Source organism: Desmodus rotundus, chromosome X (genome assembly GCF_022682495.2).
Source record: "Desmodus rotundus isolate HL8 chromosome X, HLdesRot8A.1, whole genome shotgun sequence".
NCBI lineage: Eukaryota > Metazoa > Chordata > Mammalia > Chiroptera > Phyllostomidae > Desmodus > Desmodus rotundus.
The window spans coordinates 72210053-72226862 of NC_071400.1; the positions used below are offsets into that span (position 1 = coordinate 72210053).

Consider the following 16810-nt stretch of genomic DNA (forward strand, 5'->3'; position numbering starts at 1 on the left):
ACCAATATCAGCAAAGGAAATTGAAGCAGTCATCAAGAAACTCCCATCACACAAAAGCCCTGGACCAGATGGTTTCACAGGAGATTTCTACAAAGCATTTAAGGAAGAACTAACCCCTATCCTTCACAGACTATTCGAAAAAATCCAAACTGATGGAAGACTCCCAAACTCTTTTTATGAAGCCAACATCATCCTAATCCCAAAACCAGATAAAGACACAACGAAGAAAGAAAACTTCAGGCCAATATCGCTGATGAACATAGACGCTAAAATTCTCAACAAAATATTAGCAAACCGCATCCAGCAATATATTAAAAAGATCATCCAACATGACCAAGTGGGATTCATCCCAGGGATGCAAGGATGGTACAATATTCGCAAATCAATAAACATAATACATCACATCAACAACAGCAAAGACAAAAATCACATGATCATATCAATAGATGCGGAAAAAGCATTTGATAAGATACAGCACCCATTTCTGATAAAAACACTCAGCAAAGTGGGAATAAAGGGAGCAGTCCTCAACATAATTAAGGCCATATATGAGAGACCTACAGCCAACATCACACTCAATGGTCAAAAACTTAGAGCTTTCCCACTAAGATCAGGAACAAGACAAGGATGCCCTCTCTCACCACTCCTATTCAACATAGTATTGGAAGTCCTAGCCACAGCAATCAGACAAGAAAAAGCAATAAAAGGCATCCAAATTGGAAAGGAGGAAATGAAACTGTCACTGTTTGCAGACGACATGATAGTGTACATGGAAAACCCTATAGACTCCACTCAAAAACTACTCGACCTAATAAATGAATTTGGCAAAACAGCTGGATACAGAGTCAATACCCAGAAATCAAAGGCATTCCTGTACACCAGCAATGAAACTGCAGAAACAGAAATCAGGAAGAAAATCCCATTCGATATAGCAACAAGAAAAATAAAGTACCTAGGAATAAACCTAACCAAGGAGGTAAAAGACCTGTACTCAGAAAACTACACAACACTGAAGAAAGAAATTAAGGAAGATACAAACAAATGGAAGCATGTACCATGTTCATGGATTGGAAGAATCAACATTATCAAAATGGCCATACTACCCAAAGCAATTTATAGATTCAATGCAATCCCTATTAGAGTACCCATGACATATTTCACAGATATAGAACAAACATTGCAGAAATTCACATGGAACCATAAACGACCTCGAATAGCTGCAGCAATTTTGAGAAAGAAAAACAAAGCAGGAGGGATCACAATACCTGATATCAAACTGTATTACAAGGCCACTGTAATCAAAACAGCCTGGTACTGGCATAAAAACAGGCACATAGACCAATGGAACAGAATAGAGAGCCCAGAAATAAACTCAAGTCTATACAATCAATTAATATTTGACAAAGGAGGCAGGAGCATAAAATGGAGCAAAAACAGCCTCTTCAACAGATGGTGTTGGGAGATCTGGACAGCTACGTGCAAAAAAATGAAACTCGATCACCAACTTACGCCATACACGAAAATAAACTCAAGATGGATAAAAGACTTAAATATAAGCCGTAACACCATAAAAGTCCTTGAGGAAAACATTGGCAGGAAAATCTCAGACATTCCACGCAGCAACATCCTCACAGACACATCCCCTAAAGCAAGGGACATAAAGGAAAGAATAAACAAATGGGACCTCATCAGAATAAAAAGCTTCTGCATGGCTAAAGAAAACAGCACCAAATTACAAAGAGTACCAACAGTATGGGAAAACATATTTGCCAACGATACCTCAGACAAGGGCCTGATCTCCAAAATATATAAAGAACTCACTCGACTCCACTCCAGGAAGACAAACAACCCAATTAAAAAATGGGCAAAGGACTTGAACAGACACTTCTCCAAGGAAGACATACAGAGGGCCCAGAGACATATGAAAAGATGCTCAGCATCACTAGCCATCAGAGAGATGCAAATTAAAACCACAATGAGGTATCATCTCACACCAGTCAGAATGGCCAACATAAACAAATCCACAAACAAATGTTGGAGAGGATGTGGAGAAAAGGGAACCCTTGTGCACTGTTGGTGGGAATGCAGACTGGTGAGGCCACTGTGGAAAACAATATGGAATTTCCTCAGAAAACTAAAAATGGAACTGCCCTTTGACCCAGTAATTCCGCTGCTGGGATTATACCCTAAGAACACTGAAACACCAATCCAAAAGAATCTGTGCACCCCAATGTTCATAGCAGCACAATTTACAATAGCCAAATACTGGAAGCAACCGAAGTGCCCATCAGCAAACGAGTGGATCCAAAAACTATGGTATATTTACACAATGGAATTCTACGCAGCAGAGAGAAAGAAGGAGCTTATACCCTTTGCAACAGCATGGATGAAACTGGAGAGCATTATGCTAAGTGAAATAAGCCAGGAAGTGAGGGACAAATACCATATGATCTCACCTTTAACTGGAACATAAGCAATAGAAGGAAAAAGCAAACAAAATATAACCAGAGACATTGAAGTTAAGAACAATGTAACAATAGCAAGGGCGGGGGTGGGGGGTGGGGGCGGGGACAGTGGGTAGAGGGGATTACAGGAACTACTATAAAGGACACATGAACAAATCCAAGGGGGAGGGTGGAGAGGGGGGAGGGAAGTGGGTTCACATGGGGTGGGGTGAAGGGATGGGGGAAAAGGCATACAACTGTAATTAAATAACAATAAATAAATTTAAAAAAAAAAGAAAGAAAATAAAATGTAGTTTAAACGTAAAAAAAAAAAAAAAAAAAAAAAAAGTTTTGTCAAATTCTCCTGTAAAACCATCCGGGCCATGGCTTTTGTTTAACAGGAGTTTTTTGATTACTGCTTTGATTTCCTCAGCTGTTTTTGGTCGCTTCAGGCTTTCTACTTCTACTTCTATCAATTTTGGGAGATTATATATTTCTAGAAATTTGTCCATTTCATCCTGGTTTTCAAATTTCTTGGCAGATGCTTGTTTGTAGTAATTTCTTACAATCCTTTCTATTTCTGTGGTATCAGTTGTAATCTCTCCTCTTTCACTTCTGATTTTATTTATTTGGGTTTTCTCTCTTTTTTCTTGATGAACCTGGTTAAAGCCCTGTTGATTTTTTTTTTTCAAAGAACTAGCTCCTGGATTTATTGATCTTTTGGATTGTTGTTTTAGTCTCTATGTCGTTTAATTCTGCTCTGATCTTGGTTATTTCTTTCCTTCTACTTGCTCTGAGATTTGTTTGTTGTTGTTCCTCCAGTTCCTGTAGATGTAGGGTTACTTTGTTTATTTGAAATGTTTCTATCTTTTTTAGGTAGGTCTGTATCTCTATGAACTTCCCTTTCAGGACTGCCTTTGCTGTGTCGCACAAGTTTTTTGGGCTGTTGTGTGTTCATTTTCATTTTTTTTCGGAAACCTTTTCATTTCTTCTTTGATCTCATTATTAACCCACTCATTTTTTTTTACATTTTATTGTTGTTCAATTACAGTTGTCTGTGTTTTCTCCCCACCCCTCTACCCCATCCCAGCCAAACCCACCTCCCTCCCCTGTTTCCACCCTCCCCCTTGGTTTTGTCCATGTGTCCTTCATAGTAGTTCCTGAAAACCCCTCTCCCCACTATCCCCTCCCACTCCTCTCTGGTTATTGTTAGATTGTTCTTAACTTCAGTGTTTCTGTTTATATTTTGTTTGCTTTTTTCTTCTGTTGATTATGTTCCAGTTAAAGGTGAGATCATATGGTATTTGTCCCTCACCGCCTGGCTTATTTCACTTAGCATAATGCTCTCCAGTTCCATCCATGCTGTTGCAAAGGGTATAAGCTCCTTCTTTCTCTCTTCTGTGTAGAATTCCATTGTGTAAATGTACCATAATTTTTTGATCCACTCATTTGCTGATGGGCACTTAGGTTGCTTCCAGTACTTGGCTATTGTAAATTGTGCTGCTATGAACATTGGGGTGCATAGGTTCTTTTGGATTGGTGTTTCAAGGCTCTTAGGGTATAATACCAGTAGTGGAGTAGCTGTATCAAAAAGCATTTCCATTTTTAGTTTTGTGAGGAAATTCCATACTGTTTTCCACAGTAGCCACACCAGTCTGCATTCCCACCAACAATGTACTAGGGTTCCCTTTTCTCTGCATCTTCTCCAACATTTGTTTGTTGAATCTCAGTCATTCCACAGAGCAACATCCTCACAAACATGTCCCCTAAAGCAAGGGACATAAAGGAAAGAATAAACAAATAGGACCTCATCAAAATAAAAAGCTTCTGCATGGCTAAAGAAAACAGCATTAAAATGAAAAGAGAACCAACAGTTTGGGAAAACATATTTGCCAATGATACCTCAGACAAGGGCCTGATCTCCAAAATATATAAATAACTCACACGACTCCAGTCCAGAAAGACAAACAACCCAATTAAAAAATGGGCAAAGGACTTGAACAGACACTTCTCCAAGGAAGACATACAGAGGGCCCAGAGACATATGAAAAGATGCTGAGCATCACTAGCCATCAGAGAGATGCAAATTAAAACCACAATGAGGTACCATCTCAAACCGGTCAGAGTGGCCAACATAAACAAATTAACCCATTCATTTTTTAATAACATGCTATTAAATCTCCATGAAGTTCAGTGTTTTTGAGTTTTTTCCTTGAGGTTGTTTTCTAGTTTCAGCCGCTGTGGTCTGATAAAATGCTTGATATGATTTCAATTTTCTTGAATTTGTTGAGGCTTGTTTTGTGTCCTATCATGTGGTCTATGTTTGAAAATATTCCATGTGCATTTGAAAGGAATGTGTGCTTTGTTTCTTTGGGATGGAAGCTTCTATATATATCTGTTAAGTTCATTTGATCCAGGGCATTTTTCAATGCTGCAATATCTTTGTTGATATTTTGTTTGGAAATGTATCTATTGTTGACAATGTGGTGTTAAAATCCCCACTATAAGTGTGTTGCTGTCAATATCTTTCTTGACGTCCTCCAAGATTTTGCTTACATATTTGGATGTTCCTATGTTGGGTGCATATACATTTATAATTTTTATGTCTTTTTGATGGATTCTTCCCTTCACCATTATGAAGTGTCCTTCAGGGTCTCTTTTTATGGCTTTTGTTTTGAACTCTATTTTGTCTGATATAAGTATTGCTACTCCAGCTTTTTTTCCTGTCCATTTGCTTGCAATTTTTTTTTCCAACCCTTCACTTTCAGTCTGTAGGGTTTTTTTTCTGAAGTGGGTCTCTTTTAGGCAGCATATGTGCAGGTCATGTTTTCTTATTCATTCAGCTACCCTATTTCTTTTGATTGGAGCATTTAATCCATTTACATTTAAGGTTATTATTGATAGGTACTTATTCATTGCCATTTTATCCCCTTTTACCTGTGTTCCTCTCTCTCTCACTCTTTTCCTTCCTTTTCTTATAGCAATCCTTTTACGACATCTTTCAGTGTTGTTTTGGTGGAGGTGTATTTTTTTATCCTTCTTTTGTCTGGGAAACTCCTTATTTCACCTTCCATTTTAATTGAGAGCCTCACTGCATAGAGTAGTCTTGGTTGCAGGCCTTTGCTTTTCATTACTTGGAATATTTTTTGCCATTCTGTCCTGGTCTGAAGTGTGTCTGTTGAGAAATCAGCTGTTAGCCTTATCATATCTCCCTTGTATGTTACTTCTGGTTTCTTCCTTGGTGCTTTTAAGAATCTCTTTTTCTTTAAAACTTTGCACTTTAATTATCATGTGTCTTGGAGTAAGCCTCTTTGGGTTCATAGTGATTTGGACCCTCTGTGCTTCCTGAATTTGCATGGTTTTCCCCCCTCTCCAGGTTCATAAAGTTTTCTGTCATTATTTTTTCAAACAGGGTTTCTATCCCTTCTTCATTTTCTTCTCCTTCTGGTAGACCTATGATTCAAATGTTGTTGCATTTCATGTTCTCTTGCAGTTTGCATGAGCTATCTTCATATTTTTTTAGTCTTTTTTTCATGAAGCTTCTCCACCTGGGTGTTTCTTTCTACCTTGTTCTCCAGCTCACTAATTCAGTCCTCTGCTTCATCCAGCCTACTTGTAATTCCTTCTAGTGTGTTTTTTTATTTCAGAAATTGTATTCTTCATTTCTTCCTGGTTCTTGTTTATAGTTTCTATTTCCTTTTTCTTACTGTTGTGGTTGTTAGTCATTTCCTTATAGTTTTCTGTGAGTTCCTTGAGCATCTTTATAACCATTCTTTTGAATTCTATATCTGACAGTTTGCTTGCCTTCATTTCATTTAGTTCTTTTTGGGGAGAGTCTTCCATTCCTTTTGACTGCAGGTTTTTTCTTTGTCTCCCCATTTTAGGTGACTGTTTTTGTTTGTTTCTGTGCTCCCTGATGCTCTTCTTTGCTAGGTGTCTTTGTTTGGTGAACTTCTATGGTAGGAGTTCTATCGGAATCAGTGACATGGTCTCTTTGATCTTCTGTCTGGATGTTAGGCTATAATAAATATAGCCACAAGATTTTTCAGGTCCTCCCATTAAAATGTAGTCTGTTTGCTCATCCCTTTAATCTGGACTAGTTGTGCTTTGCTTCCACCAGTGGAATGTGGTGGAAGTGATGCTATGTGCGTTCTAGAGCTTAGACCTCAAGCAGTCTTAAAACTCCCACCTTTGATTTTTCTGAATGCTCCTTCCACCATGTTACAAAACTTATGCTAGACCACCAAGACGCAATGCCTAAACTCCAGATATGTAAGCAAGGCCATCTTAGATCTCCCAGCCCCAGCTGAGCTTCCAGCTGACTGCTTGAACGATTGCAGGTGAGATCAACCAATTAACCCATGGGTTTGTGAGAAATAATAAATTGTTGTTTTCAGCCAGTAATTTTTGGAGTGGTTTGTTACACAACAACAGAAAACTAAGACTCAGACATTAACTGGGAAAGGAGGAAAGGAAAGAGGGAGGGAAGTAAGGAAGGTGGAGGGAGAGAAGTAGAAAGAGAGGGAGGGAAGGAAAGAGAATAAAGAGGAAAAAGTTGAGGAAATTCTGTTAAAAACAGAAGAAAGAACAACTGCAATATTGCAGAGTGTGCAAGAACACATCATGTTTAAGGAATGGTATTTAGGGAATGGTGAGAACCCTGGGTGGCAGAAATGTAGAATTCCAGTAAGAATGTGGCAGGTAGATGAGGCTGGAGCATTTGATCAAAATCAGGTTATGAAGAACCTTGTTTGCCAAGTTTAGGAACATGGGGAGTGAGAAGGTTACATACAGTAGTTTCGAAATGATGTGATTGGATTTGTTTTCTAGAAAAATAACCCCAGAAGTGGTCTAAAGAGAATGAATTGGATGATGATAAGCTAGTAACAAAGAGTGGGCGTGAGACTGTGGTACAGATTCCAGTGTGCAAGAGTGAAGACCTAAATAAAAAGTCAGTGCAGATGAAAATAAATGGATCTTGTTGATGCTCACAGGGTTCACATACCTGAACTTGATGGCTTCAGACAAGAGCAGGTGAAGTGGCATAAAACAAGTACTATTTTGTTATGCACATGGGTACTATGACTTGGGTATTCAGACAGGGAACAAGGGGACATCTTTTCTCTGCTCCACAATATCGGGGATGATTGCTTGAACTGAAGGTGATTCAAATGGCTGAGGCTGCACAATCCTCTTCCAAGTGCCTTCCTCACTTACACAGCTAGTGCCTGGTCTGACAGCTGAAGGGCAGGCTAAGCGAAGACTGTTGACTGGAGCACTTATACATAGACTTTCCATATGGTTTGCATTTCTCACATCATGGTGACTAGGTTCTGAGAGTGGGTGCCCTAAGAGGAAATGCTTAGTAAGCTACAACTCTAGGACACCAAGGCAGAAGCTACATAGCCCTTTCTGACTTACCTCAGAAGCAGTATGGCATCATTTCGATCATATTCTATTAATTACTAAACTAGATAGATAGATAGGTAATAGATTTGGCCAATAAAATGTGGTGGAAGTGACACTCTGTGAGTTACAGAGCCTAGACCTCAAGGGACCTTGCAGCTCCTACTTTTGCTCTCCTAACACCATGTAAGAAAGCCTAAGTCAGATCCCTGAATGATGAGAGACATCCAAACAATAATGGATAATATTAATTAACAAGAATCTTAATGTTAATTATTAAACAAGGCACTAAAGCTAGCCCACATTCAAAAAGAGGGGAATTTGAGCACTTCCTGAAGGGTGCCATTGTAGAAGAGCCTGTGGAATGGGAATGCTTTTGTTGCAACCATCTTAGGCAAAATCCAGCTGCCATTCAGCAACACCCAGAGGGAGGAAGGAAAGAAGCTAGGGCCAGGCAGAAAAGGACCTGAGGAAAATGGACCCTCAATGGACAAGGCCCAACTAGCAAAGCTATAACTATTGTTGTAGGCCAGAGAAAACAGTCCTTAATAGCTCAGGGGTGCAGATCCTGTGCACAGGGTATGATGGGTGATTCTCATAGTAAGTGGGAGGTGGCACTAGATCAAAACAATTCATACATTCTCCAGTGACCACCACCCAGCCAAGTAAGAGAAGATATAAAGAAGAATCAAAGCCTATTAATTCACCAGAACCATGGCAAGCAGTGAAAGGTGGCAGAGGTTAGCTAAGGCATCATGGTGACAAAGACATCCATAGTTAATACCTGTCCCGACCAAGAGACAGTTTTGGGCAGCAATGTTTCATTCTAGGCCAATACTGCACACGAAGGCTAAGGCTGCTAATGAGCCTCCTATTGTAAAAATAGTGATAACTACTAACGTTCATTAACAATTATTGAGCACTTATGATGCATCAAGGCACTGGGCTAAGCATTTCACATACGTTATGTCCCTGAGAGCTGGGTACTAGTATTATGAGCATTTTTCAGAAAAGACACTATGACTTAGAAAAATCATAGGCTAGCAAGTTGTAGTGCCACACTTCATACATGGAACTCAGTCTGTCCTACTTTGTAGAAGCCAAGCTCTCCCATTTAGCCTAGGCCAAACCATAGAGCTAGTAGCAAAGGGTGAACACTGGGATGGGAACTTAAGCTGACTGATTAAATTCAAGCATTTTTCCACTAAGAATTTCTACCTTCCATGACCAGACTGGGCAGCAGGGTGGGTCTTGCTTCCTAGGAGCCCATTCCAGAAATGAAGAGGCTGAGAGCTGCAAGCGGCAAGGTTAAGAAACGGGAGAGGAGCTGACAGGTAAGGGGGGGAATGACTTGAATGTTTCTAGATTTGTAAACTGGGTGAATGTGGTGCTGCTACCCAAGGTGGGGAATGCTGGAGAAGAAGGTGGTTTGGGGAGGACATAGTGAGTTCAGCATTGGGCACTTTAAGTATGGGGAAATGGTATTTATTTACTTTTTGAACACGGAATACAAAAGAATACCATCCCTCTCTTGGATTCCCTACTTGAAGATAAAGAAAAATGTTATTAAAGACAATCTGACTCAAACAATTTGGAGCCCTAAATATAGAATTTAGGCCCACAAATGTAGAATTAAGGCCCCAAATATGGAATTTCATATGTGGAAGAGACCTTAAAATTCATGCAACATCAATGCCCTCATTTTACAAATAAACTGAAGCTCAGAAAGGTTAAAAGTTTTTCCAAAGTCACACATCCAGTGTAATGAAGTAAGGTTCATTTGCCAAATCATAAATTGCCAAGAATTTTTTAATTCATTTTCTTACTTGGAAATATATGAACATTTTAAATCCCCAAAGAAGAACTGCAGCTATTTGGGGAAGAACCAAAAACAGCCCCACCATGGTTTGTGCTATGTACACAGCCCTGAAGGAGCCGTTTATCCAATCACTGCAGTTGCCATAGCTCAGCTTACATCCTACATAAATCCCCTGATAGCAGCAAAAACGTAACACAAAGAGCCAGCTTATTTTGAACACCATTTAGAACCAGTGAGAGTAGTAGACAGAAGCCATCATTTATCATTTGGGACAAAAGGCAGTCAGTGAGAAAATCTGATTTCCAATCATTTAAAGTGTGTTAAAGTGAAAAAGAGTCCCAGAAAGATGCATTTGAGAAAGCTTTTAAAAATAATAATAATAAAAACAGTACATGGTGGACTTAACTATTGTATGGATTTAGATCAGATGTGATGTTAAATCAACATGCCAAGGGAAAGCGTGAAAGACCTGTGACTCTGTGATTCCCCTCACTCAACCCCAGCTTAATATCATTTTATTAGCTCATTATTGATATTTTGATTAATGGACCACTGTTAAAATTTAGTACATAAGCATGAACAGAGTAGAAATAATTATTTGAATAACATCTAAAAGACACCCTAACATAAGGATGATCTGGATGGCATCATCAAGTTGCTTAGACCATTGTAATATATATATTTCTTTTTTCTTTTTTTAAAATATATTTATTGATTATGCTATTACAGTTGTCCCATTTCCCCCCCCACTCCACTCCATCCTGCCCACCCCCCTCCCTCCCACATTCCCCCCCTATAGTTCATGTCCATGGGTCATACTTATAAGTTCTTTGGCTTCTACATTTCCTACACTATTTTTACCCTCCCCCTGTCTATTTTCCACCTATCATCTATGCTACTTATTCTCTGTACCTTTACCCCCCCTCTCCCCCTCCCACTCCCTTATTGACAACCCTCATGTTCTAGTTGTTTGCCTAGTTTGCTCTCGTTTTTGTTTGATGTGTGGTCGTTAATAACTGTGAGTTTGCTGTCATTTTTACTGTCCCTATTTTTGATCTTCTTTTTCTTAGGTAACTCCCTTTAACATTTCATATAATAAGGGCTTGGTGATGATGAGCTTCTTTAACTTGACCTTATCTGAGAAGCACTTTATCTTCCTTTTCATTCTAAATGATAGCTTTGCTGGATACAGTAATCTTGGATGTAGGTCCTTGTGTTTAATCTTGGGTAATGTAATTATGTGTGCCTTGGTGTGTTCCTCCTTGGGTCCAGCTTCTTTGGGACTCTCTGAGCTTCCTGGACTTCCTGGAAGTCTATTTCCTTTGCCAGATGAGGGAAGTTCTCCTTCATTATTTGTTCAAATAAGTTTTCAATTTTTTGTTCTTCCTCTTCTCCTTCTGGCACCCCTATAATTCGGATGTTGGAACATTTCAAGATGTCCTTGAGGTTCCTAAGCCTCTCCTCATTTTTCTGAATTCTTGTTTCTTCATTCTTTTCTGGTTGGATGTTTCTTTCTTCCTTCTGGTCCACACTGTTGATTTGAGTCCCAGTTTCCTTCGCATCACTATTGGTTCCCTGTACATTTTCCTTTGTTTCTCTTAGCATAGGCTTCATTTTTTCATCTGGTTTTCGAATAAATTCAACCAATTCTGTGAGCATCTTGATAACCAGTGTTTTGAACTGTGCATCTGATAGGTTGGCTATCTCTTCCTCGCTTAGTTGTATTTTTTCTGGAGCTTTGAAGTGTTCTGTCATTTGGGCCATTTTTTTTTTTGTCTTGGCGCCTCTGTTACTGAAAGGGGCGGAGCCTTAGGTGTTCACCAGGCGGGGTAACGCTGGTAGCAGTGCTTTGATGCTGTATGTGGGGGAGGGGCCGAGAGGGAGCAATGGCTCCCGCTTTACTCTCCTCCAGATTTCAATCTTTCACTCCGATACCCACAATCAAACTGGGCCCCTCTGGTGCTGGTTCCTGAGTGGGTGGGCCCGTGCACACTCTAGGCCCCTGTGGGTCTCTCCAATGACCTCTCCCGTGAGGCTGGGAGTCTCTCCTGCTGCTGCCCCAACCCCCATGGGCGTTTTCAATCAGAGGTTTGAGGCTTTACTTCCCCGAGCTGGAGCCCTGGGTTGCGCAGCGGTCTGCTTCGCTGCCCGCCGTTCGTCTGGTTTATCTACGTGCGAATGTGGGGCCGCAGGGTGCTACCCACTGCTCTGCCTGCCCTGCTCTCCGCCACTCTGAGTCCGGCCCTCTCGGTTTATCTGTGCAGGAATGTGGGGCCACAGGGTCTGCTAGTGCTCGGACTGCCTGCCCCATTCATCCCACACTCTGCCAGTCTCGGTCCTGCCACAGCCACGCGAGTCCTCTCCACCCCGGTGCCCGTCTCCGCCCCTCCTACCGGTCTGGATGACTGTTTATTTTTTATTTCCTTGGTGTCAGACCCCCTTGCCGTTCAATTCTCTGTCAGTTCTGGTTGTGCGAGGAGGCGCAGTGTGTCTACCTACACCGCCATCTTGGTTCTCCGTAATATATATATTTCTTAACTCTCGGGAAATAGAGAAATGGGAGGGAGAGTGTGGGAGCTAGGTGAGTCAATATAGGGGAGCCAAATAAAAATAAATATTTCTTTGAGTTCTTTTCTCAATAGGATGCATATCTGTATCCAAATTAAATTCAAAATTAATTGCTTGGAATTAAAGTAGCTGAGAAGCTCAAGGCCTCATGAACAGCAACCAAAACGTCCACCTACAGAGCTCACTGGAATTTGGGTTATGGCTTGCAATAGAGAGAGGGGAGAATGGATTGGGGCTCCTCTCCTTGCCCACAGCTCTGTTAATATGACCAAGCAAGATTGATCCATGTCCCTTTCTTCCCACCCTGTCATCCATTAGCACTTTGTCCTTTATTTATGAATGTGAAAGGAGAAAAGTGGAAAAGGAGGAAGAAGTAGCAAGAAGGGAGGGGTCAAGGGAAAGCAAAGATTAAGCTATCACAATACCTGAAACACCTGTTTCCAAGAACTGGACCCTAAAAATGGTTTTTCTATAGGCTGAACACCAGGCTGTTATATGTATGCTGTCTCCAATGCCAAGGTAAGGCCACATTCCTTTCAGGTTCTCAGGCATCTGTAGATTAGATTATGTCTTTGTGGCAAAAATGGCTAGTTGTATACTAAAATTCTTGTTTTCCCTCATAGTATAGACTTGTTACTAAGAAATACAGAACTACATTTCTTAGCACTCCCTGTTACTGGAGGGTGATTATATGACTAATTATACTATTGGAACGCAAACAGAAGTAAAATATGTCATTCTGGACCAGGGTTGGCATGAGGGTTCCCAAATGCACCAGGGTTTACACAGTTTGATCTTCCCACCAGCACCAAAGGAGCGAATGTCCAGGGTTTGTAATTGGCCTGCCCAGATGCGCACTAGAAGAGGAAGGGGAAACGGTGAGCTTGAAAACTGCCAGCAATCTCACATTAAAAACTGAGTCAGACTATTACATTTACCCTTGATGTTTGACCAATGACTGAAGCATGCCATGTTTCATTTAATTGAATGAACTTCTGTAAGTTGGCCATTATAGTACCACCCCCTTGTTCATTATCAAAAATACCTAGAATTCTGCAGGGGATAAGGAATGTCTTGGTGAGGGCTTGTATTATGGCTTTAGTATGTGCAGAATCAAGCAAGACATTCACTTATACATGTTTGATGCAAGACCTTCCCAGAGTTCTTTACCCCAAAAAGGGCAACCTTGGACGATGAATTGTTGCCATTGGCTGAGCCAGACAACCAGACCATCCGTGTTAGCTTATGAGTATGTAAAATGTGCACATGGGGGCAATTGCTGACCGGGGCATCCATTGCTAATAGGACTGCTTGAAGGTCAGCCAGTTCTGCTGAAGTCCCATCCTTGATCAGGTAAGATCTAGCTAAAGAATAAAAAGCAGCAACTTTCCCACAAGCTCTATTATGTGTAATGGTGACAATACTATACATAAAGTGTACAAACTCCCATTGTTGTTTATTCAGTTAATCCCAAAGGGCTTCACAGGTAGCCAACAGAGTGTTGGAGATACGTGAACTCCAGTACCATGGCTTCTGCCAAGGAACTTAGAACAGGGGAGGCCACTGCCTCCTTCAGATGGGATACACCAGAACACCCAGGTTTGGCTCCATCTGGTATGAAGGAAACCTCAGTGGCTACGTTGAGTTTGCAAGATGCTGCTTTCATGGCCCAAGGTATAATGGTCAACTGAGTAAGGAGGGTGACATACTCAAGAACCTTTGAGAACCTTCATCTTCAAAAGGGCCCAGTATGCAGCCAGTACTTTTCCCTCTAATGGTATAAAGCATGTGAATAAGGAGGGCAGTTTCTTACACAAGAAGGCATTGGTAATTGATGTCCATAATGGGTGGTCCAGAGATTCCAGGAGGCATGAGAGGAGGTTGCTAAAGCATCTACAGAGGCGGAGTATCTGGGGGGCATTAACAGTAGTGCCTGTTTTCCTGCAATTTGTACAGATTAAGGAGCCTTTTGTTGTAGGTAACCCATTCAAAATACACCAATATGTAACAGCATAAATAGTCTTAAGTAAAATTCATGAGCGAGGAATATATTGTCACCAGAACCCAAAAAACCTAAAATATGCTGTGTTTGTTTAAATATTCTGAGTGCTGAGAAAGTTGATAGCTGTGTCTTGACAATGTCAGGAATTTAACTGACAGCAGGGAATACCATGTGTGGGGTAATGGCCCATTCCCTTTTCGTGAGCTCAGCTGTGAGTGTTTGTATGTCATGAATAAGTATGTCAAAATAAGCTCCTCAGAGGAGGATTTCATCAGTTTGATGTCATATGTGTGCTCCTAGAGAAAGGAACATGTTAAGATTTGGGGGGCAAGATTCTGTGCTACTGTTGGGCTGTTGAGATATGTCATGGATAGCCTGGTAAAAGTGAACACAGTCCCTTCAGAGGAGAAAGCAGACTGTGACTGAGAGGTTTTGCAATAGACACAAAACATTATCTAAATCTATGACTGCAAAGTATTTACCAGTTGTGATTGGCTAGAATAAGAAATTTCAAAAGTATTTGGTATGGGGGTCTCAGTGAATGGGACCATGGAATAGTGGTTGCAATAGTCTACTGTGAGGTACCATCCATTATTTCCAGGTTTAAGAATAAGCCAAATTAAGCTGTTAAATGGAGAAGTAGTCAGTATAATCAACTCTTCTCTAAAATATAATGGGTTTCAATTCTTTTTTTTTTTTTTTTTTTTGCAGTTTTTAAACCAAGCTCTGGCCAGTTTTATTAAAGAAAAGTTTTGTACAATCTACTTTTCACCAGTCTGTTCTGGCATGCTTCTAATGATATCAGAATCACCTGGATCAATGATAGCCAGTGTGGACATTGTAGTATTTTCCACACACTGCCCAATTCAATATTGTTGCACAGTAATGATGGACACCAGTCTTGGCCAACATGGCATAGTAATCTATTTCAGATTTCCTCAGGGCTGGACAATTGTTGGCGAGGATGACTAGTTTGGCTTTGCCTTGTCTGATCATCTTCCAAGTCTGCTTGTACTCCAGCACATACTTGCCACTTTTCATAACAAGTTGGAGCCTAGAGTTGATCGACTCCAGCGACTTTTTCATCTTCTTTGCAACTACCATCTTCCTGCCTTAGGTGTGGGATGGACGCCTACCAAGGGCAGCCCAGGTTTCAGTTCTTTAGGGCCCTGCTTTATTAGGCCCCCAGACTGAACTCACCTTTCTCTTGCATGTTTTTTCACAACTGCAAAAGTGGAAACTATGAAAAGACTTTAGTTTCCACAGCTGGTTGTTTGTATGATTACTTCACCCTACAAAGCATTCCAAAATCCAAACTCTCAGAAAGAGTGGTCTCTGAATCCAACTAGCCATGTGGAAGCTTGTTTTCTGTTTCATACTGTCCTTGTGTGTGGTGGTCACTTCCAGTTCTTTTGGGAGTTCACCATCCAAGTTACTTGATACCTACAACTGAGCTTGTAGTAGCCTTGGAAACTCAAAGTGAAAAGGATTTATATAAAGGTAAAGAGAAGGGGGTGAAATGTGTTTATTGTATGACTAATGCAACTTTCCTAAGGAGGAGACAGAAAGCTGATGACTCATTTTCTGCATTTGTTTCCTATTATAACATTTATTTATTGATATATGGCTGAGAGGTGTTGCCATTGATGAAGCCTCCGCCTACTGAATGAAACCAGCCTAAACTATTCAGCAGGGTGAAACTTCCAGCTCTTGAATCTGGGATTCAGACCAACAGCTTCACATGGAAAACACCACTGACACAAGAAGGAAAGAAAAGCAGCTCTGCACAAAACTCATCCATGAAAACTGAGTTAAGTAAAAATAATGCTGACAAGAGATTTTTACATTTTTGCCTAATGTTTTCCGCCTTTACTGCTGTTTGCATAATTCAAAGTATACCAGTTAATTTCTAATTACACATGCTGCTTATTGTTGTCTTTAGAAAATAAAATTATGCCCTGGCTGGTGTGCCTCAGTGAACTGAGTGCCGGCCAGTGAACTGTAAGGTCACGGTTTGATTCCCAGTCAGGGCACATACCTGGGTTGCGGGCAGGGTCACTGGTTGGGGGCATGTGAGAGGCAACTGGTCGATGTTTCTCTCCCTCTGTTTCTCCCTCCCTTCCCATCTCTTTAAAAATAAATAAATAAAATCTTTTTAAAAAGAAAATAAAATTAAATACCAACTCTGAAGTTGTAGAATTAGGAGGTATCCTTAGTGTATCTATAATGTTATTTAACTCCCCAAAAGGCCCAATCATTTGATCCACATGGTCTGCGTGTTTTGATGTTGGCTTTTTTGACATTGGTTTTGACATTGTTTTTTTTTAAGTATGTTTTATTGAACATGATTTTAGAGTTGTCCCATTTTTTTTCTCCCCTTTATTCACCCTCACCCTGTATACCCGCTTCCACCAGCATTCCCCCTGCCCTTAGTTCAGGTCCATGGGTTAGACATATAAGTTCTTTGGCTTCTCCATTTCCTAAATTATTCTTAACCTCGCCCTGTCCATTTTGTACCTACTATTTATGCTTCTTATTCCCTGTACCTTTTCCCCTATTCTCTCTCCCTCC

The 16810-nt window shown here is 40.6% G+C and overlaps 1 pseudogene; it reads right to left on the reverse strand.

Annotated features, from left to right (window-relative positions):
• Positions 1-15000: 15000 nt before the first annotated feature.
• On the reverse strand, positions 15001-15343 carry LOC112322515 (large ribosomal subunit protein eL30 pseudogene; annotated as a pseudogene).
• Positions 15344-16810: the final 1467 nt, after the last annotated feature.